Raw genomic sequence first — 7,341 nt, 5'->3', positions numbered from 1 at the left:
AAAGAAGACATTCAAGGTATTTAGTAAGAGGCATGATGAGTTTTTTGAAGTTGTCATTTTTTCCCACAATTCTTTGCAAAATCAAGATTTTTTTTACTTTTTTTTTTTTTCACAAAATTGTCATATTATCAGGTTATTTCTCACACACAGCATATGCATACCACAAATTACACCCCAAAACACATTCTGCTATTACTCCCGAGTATGGCGATACCACATGTGTGAGACTTTTACACAGTGTGGCCACATACAGAGGCCCAACATGCAGGGAGCGCCATCAGGTGTTCTGGAGCACCCAGGACAATTCTGACATTTCTCTCCTACATGTAAAAATCATCATTTATTTGCTAGAAAATTACAGAGAACCCCAAAACATTATATATGTTTTTTTAGCAAACACCCTGGAGAATACAATGGTGGTCTTTGCAACTTTTTATCTTGCACGGTATTTGCGCAGTAATTTTTCGAATGCTTTTTTTTGGAAAAAAAACAGTTTTGGGCTTAAAAAAAAAAAAAAACACAGTAAAGTTAGCCCAATTTTTCCATAATGTGAAAGAGTAAATAGATACCTAATATGTCACTCTTCAAAATTGCACACGCTCGTGGAATGGCGCCAAACGTCGCTACTTAAAAATCCCCATAGGCGACGATTTAATTTTTTTTTTTACTGGTTATATGTTTTGAGTTACAGAGGAGGTCTAGGGCTAGAATTATGGCTCTCGCTCTAACGTTCGCAGCGATACCTCACATGTGTGGTTTGAACACCGTTTTCATATGTGGGCGGGACTTACGTATGCGTTCGCTTCTGCATGCGAGCACATGGGGACAGGGGCATTTTTTTTATTGTTCATTTTACTTTATTTATTTTAGTTTGACATTTTTTTCCCCAAAAATAATTTTTTTAATCACTTTTATTCCTATTACAAGGAATGTAAACATCCCTTGTAATAGGAATATGGCATGACAGGTCCTCTTTACAGTGAGATGTGGGGTCAATAAGACCCCACATCTCACCAAGCCTGAAAAAAAAAAAAAAAAAAAAAGATTCTGTCTTTGATCGTATTAGCGATTCGGTAGAAGCACCGGAGGGCGGCGGGAGGGGGGGGGGGATGTCTATGGCTGGGTATTGCAGGGTATCACCGACTATGGCTGGGTATCTCAGAGTATGGCTGGGTATCTCAGAGTATGGCGTTGCAGAGTATTGCATTGCAGAGTATTGGCGGGTGTTGCAGAGCATTGCAGAGTGTTGCAGGGTATTGGCGGGTGTTGCAGAGCATTGCAGAGTGTTGCAGGGTATTGGCGGGTGTTGCAGGGTATTGCAGAGTGTTGCAGGGTATTGCAAAGCGTTGCAGAGTGTTGCAGGGTATTGCAGAGTGTTGCAAGGTGTTGCGGAGTGTTGCAGGGCATTGCAGAGTGTTGCAGGGCATTGCGGAGTGTTGCAGGGCATTGCGGAGTGTTGCAGGGCGTTGCGGAGTGTTGCAGGGCGTTGCAGGGTGTTGCAGGGTATTGCAGAGTGTTGCAAGGTGTTGCAGAGTGTTGCAGGGTATTGCAGAGTGTTGCAGGGTATTGCAGAGTGTTGCAGGGTATTGCAGAGTGTTGCAAGGTGTTGCGGAGTGTTGTAAGGTGTTGCGGAGTGTTGCAGGGTATTGCGGAGTGTTGCAGGGTATTGCGGAGTGTTGCAAGGTGTTGCGGAGTGTTGCAGGGTATTGCGGAGTGTTGCAGGGCATTGCGGAGTGTTGCAGGGCAATGCGGAGTGTTGCAGGGCAATGCAGAGTGTTGCAGGGCAATGCAGAGTGTTGCAGGGTAATGCAGAGTGTTGCAGGGTAATGCAGAGTGTTGCAGGGTAATGCAGAGTAATGGGGGTATTGCAGAGTAATGCAGAGTAATGGGGGTATTGCAGAGTAACGCAGAGTAATGGGGGTATTGCAGAGTAATGCAGAGTAATGGCAGGGTATTGCAGAGTGTTGGCAGGGAATTGAGGGGTTAATTTTCGGTGCGCAGCGATGTGGGCACTGCAGATGCAGCCCACATAGCTGCTGACACCGATCTCTTCCCCCTCCGCTGTACCGATCGGTACAGAGAGGGGGAGGGAGGAACCGGCGTCAAAACATGACGCCGGTTTGTTTACAAGTGATCACTCCGTCATTTGACGGAGCGATCACGTGGTAAACGGCCGCGCTGAGCGTCACGGATGCTCTCGAGTGCGCGCCCCAGGGGGCGCGCGAGAGCAGAATTCTGGGAGGCCGTTAATTAACGGCCTCTCAGAGTTAAACAACCGCCCTGAAGCCGTTAATCGGCAATGGGCGGTTGTTAAGTGGTTAACAAACAATTAAACTGATAAATAAAACATTCAAAATGCACATAAATTTGATCCAGTGAATAAAGTGCAATATAGTCCAGTGTATAAAGTACATCACATCTTATGGTTATCAGATGTGGCAATCAGTGCCCAGCAGCTGCCAGCAATGCCCCCTCAAAGTCTCTCAGTGCCCACCACAGTGCCAATCAGTACCCAGCAGTAACACCTGTCAGCAGGGGTCAAGTCCTGGGGTGGGAACTCCCACCCAAGATCCACTCCCCCACCAAAAAAAAAAATAATACGCTCATATGCACGAACACTTCAAAAGTGGTATTTTTCATCCAATTTTCGTATTGTGTGTATGAAGCTTAACTATTAGCACATAAATAAAAAAGAATCCTCAATAAACATAAATACGGTAATTCTCTGAATAATCAGCATTCATTCAATTGTGCTTCCATGCAAATGTGAACATCATGTTCTGATCTTTATTGAGGAATGCTATTTTGTATATAGAGTGTTTATGTGGCGAGTTTACATTTTTCATTGAACAGAGTTTGGATAACACAGGGTTAAATGGAAAGGTCCTAAATGAAGTGCACATTATCTGGACAGAATGCTTGGGGAGATAGTGATGTGTCCCTGCTTAGGAGATGTATGTTAAATTGGGGGGCTGCAAACTCTGCAGGGCTCCAACACACACTCGCTGCTATTCCAACCCTTCACATATTTCCACATAAACTTCCCTCCTGGCATTAAACTTTGCCAGGTATTGTGCTCAGCTTACCACCCCAAACTGATGTTACTCTCATCGTATGGCACTGAAGATAGAGAGGGGAGGGGGATTCAGCAGGACACACAGAGCAAGTATGCAGGAGACTGGGGGAGGGGATGAGGAGACAGAAAATCCGGAGGGGGCAGCGGGGAGGAGTGCATCACGAGAGGTCTGACTAAATACAATCTCTTAGCAGCAGGGACCCGATCTACCCATCAGCTAGCTGTGATTGACAGGTAGATCGATGAGGAAGCTGTCATGGGGCCCCCTACTGGCAATCCATGAATGGTCAGTCCACCCCTGGTGTGCGGCACTTACTATTGCGTTGGCGGCTGCTGGTGTAGCACCTGCCACACAGCTCACATACTTCAAAGTCTTGCAGGATGCTGCTGCTAATGGGAACTGAGTTCCTGTTGTGGAAAAAGTACAGGAACTCCGTTCCCATGTGTTCCCGCAGGACTTGAGCCCTGCCTGTCAGTACATCATCATCAGTCCTGCCCATCAATGCCATCTATTAGTGTCCATCAGTGCCCCATATCATGCATATCTGTGCACATCAGTGCTGCCTCATCAGCGCCCGTCAGTGAAGGAGAAAATTACATTTTATGACAAACTAAGAAAAAATATATTTTTTTTTCAAAAATCTGGGTCTTTTCTCGTTCGTTTAGCAAAAAATAAAAACCCCAGAGGTGATTAAATACCACCAAAAGAAAGCTCTATTTGTGGGAAGAAAATTATAAAAATATTGTTTGGGTACAGTGTTGTATGACCGCGTAATTGTCATTCAAAGTGCAACAGCTCTGAAAGCGCAAAATTGTCCTGGGCAGGAGGGGGCGGGGGAGTGCCTGGTATTGAAGTGGTTAATCTTCAACTGCCATAATGCTGCACATATGATCCATTGTTACACCAGTCATTGGATGGTTTGACAGTTTGGTTAAGAGCACAACCAATGTGACAGTTAGCATTCTCGGCATGCCAGAAATAGAAATGCTTTTTGAATCGATGGGTTTACTTCCGCTTTAATGCAGGTAGAAACCATTTATTTTTAAACAACGCTCAAGCACTAGGATGCGGCTTTTTATCTGACAGAAGGGATAATATAAAGATCAGATAGTGACTTAACAACCACTTTATTATCCCCTTCTGTTCTATAATTCTTTGAAAACAAATCATTTTGGGATGAGGATGCCTTTGATCCATGAGTGTAGGTGACTTATCCAGAGTACTTTTTGTATCTATCACTATCCATAATACTTACCAGTCTTGGTGTCTGTATCCCGGTGATGTCCATTGGCTTTACAGTCCGGAACTGAAACATTCAACAACGGCTCTGAGGCCTGATTCACACCGATGCATTTTTAGTGCTTTTTGCAGATTTGCACTGCAAAACATGTTCCATAGGAAACCATGTTAAATGGACTGTAGTGAAAATCTGCACAATGCAAAAAGGCACTAAAATGCATAGATGTGACTCAGGCCTAAGGCTGGATTCACACCTAGGCATTTCTAGTGATTTTTGCATTTTGCAGATTTGCACTACAGTCCATTTATCATGGTTTCCTATGGAACACGTTCTGCAGTGCAAATCTGCAAAATGCAAAAAGCACTAAAAATGCCATAGGTGTGAATCAGGCCTGAAACAGCCACGCATAAACACATCGTCATTTTGGGGGGCTTTAGGATCAGTATACAGATCTAATAGGGATACGGCTCCTGGAAAAACATGTTATTGAGAATGAGATTTAACCCTTACAGTCCCATGGATGAAATAAAGATCTCTATTATTTTGATAACATTGTGAATGGTGCCTTATAAATCCTCCCTGCACATCAAATCTTTTCATTTCTTTTATCTTATTATTATTATTATTATTACACACCAATTATTTTCCCATTTTTAACCCTTTCACTGCCAAATCAAATGTTTTTCCTTTAGATTATGAACCCCTCCCCCTTTGTTTTTAACCCTTTCACTGCCAATACCAATGTGTATTTCTTGTCCATATGTTAAAGTATAACTAAACAAAATCCTGTTTATTGTTAGTGTTGGATGGAGTGGAGAAGGATTAGCACCCCTGTTGGTTTTTTTTTTAATTGCTGCTTGCGCCCCCTTTAGGGAGATTTATTCTCATCAACTGCCAAATCAATTTTTTTCCCCTTTTAGTTTTTAACACTTTCACTACCAAACTATATAGTTCAATTGTTTCAACCCTTTAACTGTCAAACCAAGTAAACCCTCCCCTACCTCTACACACATTTTAACCCTGTCACTGCCAAATAATTTTTTTATTTTATCTCTCCCCGATATGTTACATTATAAATAAAAGGAAAAATGTTTTTATTGTTAGTGTTGGATGGAGTGGAGAGGGATTAGAACCCCTGTCAGGTTTTTATTGCTGTCTGCGTCCCCTTTAGGTAGATTCATTCTCTTCAACTGCCAAATCATTTTTTTCCCTTTCAGTTTTTAACCCTTTCACTACCAAACTATAGTGTTAATTTGTTTCAACCCTGTAACTGTCAAACCAAGTAAACTCTCCCCTCCCCCTACAAACATTTTAACCCTTTTCACTGCCAAATCAAATGTTTTTCCTTTCATTTATGAACCCTTTATGAAGCCAACCCCCCCCCCCCCCCTTTTTGTTTTTAACTCTTTCACTGCCAAACCATTTTTTAACCCTTTCTATGAATCCTTTTTTTTTTTCAAAAGATTTTTTTTAGGTTTTATTTTTTTTAACCCTTTCAGCACCAAACCAACTTCTTTTTTTTTTTAAACCCTCCCCATTTTTAACCCTTTCACTACCGAGCTATATTGTTCATTTGTTTCAACCCTTTAACTGTCAAACCAAGTAAACCCTCCCCTCCCCCTACAAACATTTTAACCCTTTTCACTGCCAAATCAAATGTTTTTCCTTTCATTTATGAACCCTTTATGAAACCAATTCTCCTCCCTTTTTTTTGTTTTTAACCCTTTCACTGTCAAACCATTTTTTTTTTCATTTTTAACCCTTTCTATGAATCCCTTTTTTTCAAAAGATTTTTTTTTTAGGTTTTATTTTTTTAACCCTTTCAGCATCACACCAACTTTTTTTTTCTCTAACCCTCCCATTTTTAACCCTTTCACTACATTGTTCATTTGTTTCAACCTTTAACTGTCAAACCAAGTAAACCCTCCCCTTGCACACATTTTAACCCTTTCACTGCCAAATAATTTTTATTTTATTTCTCCCCCATATGTTACATTATAAATAAAGGGAAATCAGTTTATTGTTAGTGTTGGATGGAGTGGAGAGAGATTAGAACCCCTGTCAGGTTTTTATTGCTGTCTGCTCCCCCTTTAGGGAGATTCATTCTCTTCAACTGCTAAATACATTTTTTTTTTCCTTTCAGTTTTTAAACCTTTCACTGCCAAACTATATTATTACATTTTCCTCAACCCTTTAACTGTCAAGCCAAGTAAACCCTCCCCCCCCACCCCCATTTTAACCCTTTCACTGACAAATCTTTTTTTTTTATTTCTCCCCCATACGTTACATTATAAAGGAAAATGTTTTTATTGTTGGTGTTGGATGGAGTGGAGAGGGATTAGAATCCCTGTCAGGTTTTTATTGCGGTCTGCGCTGCCCCCTTTAGGGAGATTCATTCTCTCTATTTACCATCACCAACAAAAGTGAAAGAAAACCCCAGATTTTAGGCTATGATCTCTAGTCTGTGAGGAAGAAGACATTACTAATGGAAACGTCTGGATTCATGGATTAACACAAGAAAACATTAGAGTGAATGAGGCCTTAAGGATTGCAACAACTAAAACGCTGCCTTTCCTTTTCTCCTTATTATATGTGCCACCGATATTTTGACTAATCATCATTACCACTGCTGCTTACCCCGCGGACCATTCATCGAGCCACCGATCGGATGAAGAGCTGACCGGACGGTTGTTATCAGGATATCTGAACGCCCGGGAGTTTGTTTTATGCTTTTTTTAGCTGTCGATGAACCACCGATTGGATGGAAGTCTGACCGGACGATCGTGTCTGGAGAGCTGAACGCTTGGAAGTTTGTTTTATGCCTTCTTTAGCTGCTGATGAACCAACGATCAGATGGAGGCCTGACCAGATGATCGTGTCTGGAGATCTGACCGCCTGAGAGTTCGTTTTATGGTTTCTTTAGCTGTCAATGAACCACCGATTGGATGGAGGCCTGACCGGACGAACGTGTCTGGAGATCTGAATGCCCGGGAGTTCGTTTTATGCTTTCTTTAGCGGCTGATG

The sequence above is a fragment of the Lithobates pipiens genome, unplaced genomic scaffold (genome assembly GCF_037356315.1).
Source record: "Lithobates pipiens isolate NorthernLeopardFrog02 unplaced genomic scaffold, aLitPip1_a1.2 Scaffold_19, whole genome shotgun sequence".
NCBI classification, from domain to species: Eukaryota; Metazoa; Chordata; class Amphibia; order Anura; family Ranidae; genus Lithobates; species Lithobates pipiens.
Note: the sequence above shows the minus strand (reverse complement) of the source record.